This window comes from Nicotiana attenuata, unplaced genomic scaffold (assembly GCF_001879085.1).
Source record: "Nicotiana attenuata strain UT unplaced genomic scaffold, NIATTr2, whole genome shotgun sequence".
Classification (NCBI taxonomy): Eukaryota; Viridiplantae; Streptophyta; class Magnoliopsida; order Solanales; family Solanaceae; genus Nicotiana; species Nicotiana attenuata.
Window position 1 is genome coordinate 767,469 of NW_017670382.1, and position 6,074 is coordinate 773,542.

The 6,074-nt window shown below is 42.6% G+C and overlaps 1 pseudogene; it reads right to left on the reverse strand.

Moving 5' to 3' along the window:
* Nucleotides 1-991: 991 nt before the first annotated feature.
* Nucleotides 992-1,410, reverse strand: LOC109238657 (annotated as a pseudogene).
* Between the last annotated feature and the right edge of the window lie 4,664 nt (nucleotides 1,411-6,074).

The following is a 6,074-nucleotide window of genomic DNA, read 5'->3' on the forward strand; positions in this document are numbered from 1 at the left end:
GGAACTATGGGCCTCCTCTAGAATCAACTCACGAAGTCCATCCATATTAGGCACACAAATACGACCCAGCATCCTCAAAACTCCATCATCTCCAACTGTAACCTGCTTGGCACCCTCGTGTCGCACCGTGTCCCTAAGGACAAGCAAATGAGGATCATCATACTGCTGATCTTGGATACGCTCAAATAATGAAGAACGAGCGACTGTGCAAGCTAATACATGGCTGGGCTTAGAAACATCCAACTTCACAAACTGATTAGCTAAAGCCTGAACATCCATAGCAAGCGGTCTCTCACCGACCGGAATATATGCAAGACTGCCCATACTAGCTGACTTCCTACTCAAAGCATCGGCCACCACATTGGCCTTCCTCGGATGATACAAGATGGTGATATCATAGTCTTTCAAAAGCTCCAACCACCTCCTCTGCCTCAAATTGAGCTCCTTCTGCTTGAACAAATACTGCAAACTCTTATGATCCGTGAACACCTCACATGACACGACATATAAGTAATGCCTCCAAATCTCCAGCGCGTGGACAATGATTGCTAGCTCTAAATCATGAACTGGATAATTCTTCTCGTGAATCTACTGTCGCGAAGCATATGCAAAAACCTTGCAATTCTGCATCAACACCGCACCAAGTCCAATACGAGATGTGTCACAATACACTGTATAAGGCCCTGAACCCGTACGCAATACCAACACCGGCGTCGTAGTCAAAGTTGTCTTGAGCTTCTAAAAGCTCGCCTCACACTCGTCCGACCACCTGAACTGGGCACCCTTCTGGGTCAACCTGGTCATCGGGGCTGCTATAGATGAAAACCCCTCTAACAAACCAACGGTAATAACCCGCCAAACCCAAGAAACTCCGGATCTCTGTAGCTGATGTGGGTCGAGGCCAGTTCTTGACTGCCTCTATCTTCTTTGGATCCACCTGAATATCCTATACTGATACGACGTGGCCCAAGAATGCAACTGAACTCAACCAAAACTCGCACTTCGAAAACTTAGCATACAACTGATTGTCTCTCAGAGTCTGAAGAACGACTCGAAGATATTGCTCGTGCTCCTCCCGACTGCGGGAATAGATCAAAATGTCTTCAGTGAAGACAATCACGAAGGAATCCAAATAAGGCCTGAAACTCGGTTCATCAAATCCATGAACGCAGCTGGGGCATTTGTCAACCAAAATGACATCACTAAAAACTCATAATGCCTGTACCGAATGCGAAAAGTTGTCTTAGGGACATCAGATGCCCTAATCCTCAACTGATGGTAGCCAGATCTCAAATCAATCTTCGAAAACACTTTGGCACCCTGAAGCTGGCCAAACAAATCATCAATCCTCGTCAATGGATACTTGTTCTTGATGGTGACCTTGTTCAACTGCCGATAATCAATACACATTCTCATCGATCCATCCTTCTTCTTAACAAACAATACCGGTGCACCCCAGGGTGAGACACTAGGTCTAATGAAGCCCTTATCAAGCAAGTCCTGCAACTGTTCTTTCAACTCCTTCAACTCTGGCGGGGTCATACGATATGGCGGGATAGAAATAGGCTGAGTGCCCGGAGCCAAATCAATGCAAAAGTCAATGTCCCTGTTGGGTGGCATCCCCGGCAGGTCTGAAGGAAATACCTCTGGAAACTCACGAACCACCGGCACAAAATCCATAGAAGGAACCTCAGCACTAGAATCAAGAAGACCCGCCAAATAAGCAAAACATCCTTTTTCAACCATACGCCGAGACTTTATATAAGAAACAACCCTACTAACAGAATGACTGGGAGTCCCTCTCCACTCCAAACGAGGCAAACCCGGCAAGGCTAAGGTCACAGTCTTGGCGTAATACAGCATGATAAGGGGATAACCAATCCATCCCCAAAATGACATCGAAGTCTACCATATCAAAAAGTAGGAGATCTACACGGGTCTCAAGACCCCCAATAATAACCACACACGAGTGATAGACTCGATCTACAACAATAGAATCACCTACCGGTGTAGACACATATACAGCTGCACTGAAAGAATTACGAGGCACACCCAGATAAGGGGCAAAATAAGATGACACATATGAATATGTAGACCCCGGATCAAATAGAACTGAAGCATCTCTACTACAAACTGAAATCGTACCTGTGATAACTGCATCGGAGGCCTCGGCCTCAGGCCTAGCTGGAATAGCATAACATCGCGGCTGGGCCCCACCACCCTGAACTATATATCTGGGACGGTCCCCTGCTGGCTGGCCTCCACCTCTAGCGGCCTGGCCTCTACCTCTAATGGCCTGACCTCCACCTCTAGCGGGCTGACCCCTACCTCTGGCTCCCTGACCCCTACCTCTAGCTGACTGGGCCGGCGGTGCCTGAATCATGGCACGTGACCTCTGCTACTGCGACTGAGCATCCACTAATCTCGGACAAGCCCTTCGGATATGACTATACTCACCGCACTCAAAACATCCACCTGAATACTGTGGCTGAGGAAACTGAGACTGAACCTGACGGGCTAGTTGACCACGATATTAGCTCTGAAGAGGAGGTGCTCTGATAGGAGCTGACGGTGCACTATGGGCTGGCTGCCCTGAAGGAGGTACATAAGGACCACGACTCCCTGAAGCCCCATGGGATGCCTGAAGCGCTGAATTAAACGGCCTGGGATGGTGGATTCTACCAAAAGAATACCTGCCTCCAAACGAGGCACCACTGAACCTGCCAGAATGACGTGGCCTCTTGTATGACCCCTGTCGATGCCCCTTTTTTCTCGCGAAATCGGGTTTATGACATTCGGGAGGACAACTCGTTTCCTTTTGGGAATTGGGTTTGAATTGAAGAGTCGCCACCTAATGATTAAGTGCATTAGGACACTAAGGAGAATTTTGATTTAGAAAACCAGAGATTGGGTAAGGGCTCGAAATTATCTCGAGGGGAAGGTGTTAGGCACCCCTCGAGATCCACTAGTGTGGTTCCCGGCCATACTATAATTGTGACTTTAAGTGCAAACAACAAATAGACAAATAGGAGTTACAAATATGAGGGGGAGGGGTTTTCACATAAATGTTGCAAGTAATTGCAGTTAAAAGCAGTCGAAGAAGCTGGAACTTGAGAAAAAAAAATAGTTTTGAAATAAAATAAACGAGTAAAGGGAAGAGGGTCCTAGGTTTATAAATAATATGGATCACCCATACAACACACGGTAACCGTTTATACACGTGGTGTTATCGTGTGTTCATCATGTCCATATCTACCCTTTCCCACCCCATTAAGGTATTAAACGAGAAATGGTCTCGTTTTACTTATTGCATGCTATTACCCGCGCCAATCCTATCAGTCCCGGAGGTATTTGGGACTACTAATCCTAAAGGGAAGGGGTGTGAGGTTTTATAGTTTCAAAGGACAAAATTCTAAGGCGACAATCAAAACACATATATAGCAAATTTGGGGAGAAGCACATAACAGATAGAAAGGCTCAAACAGACCTCCTTAAAACAAAGAGAAGCATATAGTTTAGCATGTCTTACACGTACTGATTAGGGTCTGATTAAACTTAAGAGTTGTGGTAGAGTGATCTATTACATATTTCAGATAAGAAGCCCGAATCAGGCCTGCCTGCTGGTTGTAGTTAATAAAATCTGATTCAATTTATAAGTTTACCTTATGGCTTGCCTAAGTGTTAAACGAAAACCTATAGGCATGATATCTATTAATTTCAGAAAAAGAAGTATGCTGATTTAGGAAAAGAAGTTGCCAATTACAGGAATATAAATTCTGCAGTCATTATTGTTGCTACTGATTTTAGACTCATAAGCGAATGGACAATTCAGATTTAGTTGATGATTCCTATAGGCATGCTTTCTAGGCGTTACTGATTTAAAACACTTTTACAGGCGTAATAAGAATGCAAAAATCCTATGGGCATGGTATCTAAATGCTGTTAGTTATTTAAACCTATAAACAGGTTTGCCTAATGACAGATGCAGATGCAAAATTCAGGAAGTCCTATAGGCATATTATCTATACGATATGCAGCATTTCAGAAATGACCTATAGACATGGTCTCTATAAACATGCAAAAGTGCAGAAACCTATAGACATGGTCTCTATATGAGGTGCAAAAGTGCAGAAACCTATAGACATGGTCTCTATATGAGATGTAGAAGTGAAAGCTGAAAATAGGATACATGAGTGTAGAAGTGTAAATATTCCCTATGAACATGATATCTACCCCTTTGCATGCATGGTTACCCTTCCCTTTTTCACTAATCACCCCAGAAGTTTATTACAAAATTATTACAGACCAAAATAAAATAAAGAAATTACATCATAAAAAAATAAATACAACCAAGGTGAGCCTGATTCAGGTTTCCTGCCTGAAGCATGAAGTAAACCAACTCCAAAGACCAAGATCCAAAGCCTTTCTCATTTGGGGTGTGTCAGAGTTACCTAAGAGCTCATGGACTCTGGGCAGTGCTCACACCCAAATACATTGCAAGATTGAGTCATAGTGAAGTGTGGAAAGGCCAGCCCTCAAGTGTCCAAGTTCAGAGGGAACTCAAGGTCCCAAAGCATGGCTCACAGGAGGGGGGCAGAACTTAGAAGCTAAGAGAGAGTGTAAGTGCAGAGAGGGATTCTAAGAGGAAGCAAAGACAGGCTAATGGTCATACCTAGCAATTGGAAGTGCTGGCACACCCCACCAGCCTGTTAGGCCACATTGTTTGGGAGTTAGGACCCCCTAAGGGATAAAGTCCAAACATGAGCAACAACTTGCATGTTGCCATGTTCTGAACTTCAACTCAAAGCACATAGAGGGGAACAGGGCAAGGATTCACAGCAGAGGCAAATGCATAGAAATAATCATGCAAAGTAACATTGAATGCAAAGCAAACATAAGTGTAAAGGCTGTAAATAAACACATTGGGATGAGACTGAAACCAAAACTAGAACATACCAGTTTCAAGGAAACAAGAAAAGGAAGCAGCAGTCTTGTGAAGCCAAAGTGCAAGCAGTAGTCAGAACACTATGATTTTAGAAGAGAACTATGAGATTGTAAGTGTCTCAAGTGTATAATGTGTGCAAAAGTGTTGAATAGAAAGTTGTTTGATCGTATTAACCGTGTGTAATGTGTAGAAAGGGTCGTGCCTTTTATAGTGTAGAAAGCAAGCAGAAATAGGTAAGAAAATAGTTTCAAAATCAATTACCTAAGGTTTCCCTTTAATTAAGGGATTCTGATTTCAAACGGGTAAAAGTAATTAAGGAAAGAGATTAATCAAACACTTTTCAAAGCAGTATAAGAGGGGTAAATACATAGAGGTTTATTTAAGGACAAGGTTTTGACAGTACACGGTTTGTGCAAATAAGGAAAGGAAATCAATTACCAGCCAGTAAATCACAAGGTCTGAATGAATCCAGCCAGAAAAGGGTGAAAAAAGGTTTTACTTAAGGAAAATCAGTAACAATCAATCAAACCTAAAAAAGGATTCTGAATCAATCATAAGTTGGAAAACCTTTTCGGAAGAAAGAATTCATCACACATATAAAAGCATACAGCAACGAAGAAATTTGTCATGCTATCCAATAGAAGAGTCTAGTACAGAAGAATTTTAAAAAAAAAAGGTTCAGAATTGTATGCAAAGAAAGAAGTTCAAACTTAGTTCATAGACTCAGAAATGAGTCTGAAAGAGTCCAGGGTTCTCAAACAGAACCCTAGTCTGATCATATGACCAAACTCGGAGGAAACCCCCCAAATTCTAGGGTTTCCGACTCGAGTCAAATACAGAGATGAGGAGGCAACAGGCTCAGAGATTTCTTTTCAGAATCTCATGAGAAGACAAGCAAATACAGCAGAAAATTCATACCAAATAGAGTGAAGAAACTAACTCGGAGCATTAATGAGAGAACAACATGGTAGTAGAAGAAACATGTTTAAGAATAACCTTTTAGAAGGGACTTAAACAGGGCTCAGTAGAAGAGAAAACAATAACACTTAAGAACACAATAGTGGAAATATATTTAAAGAGGTTTTTTAGAAGAACTCAAGAAAAGTTCAGTAGAAGGCAAACAAACCTA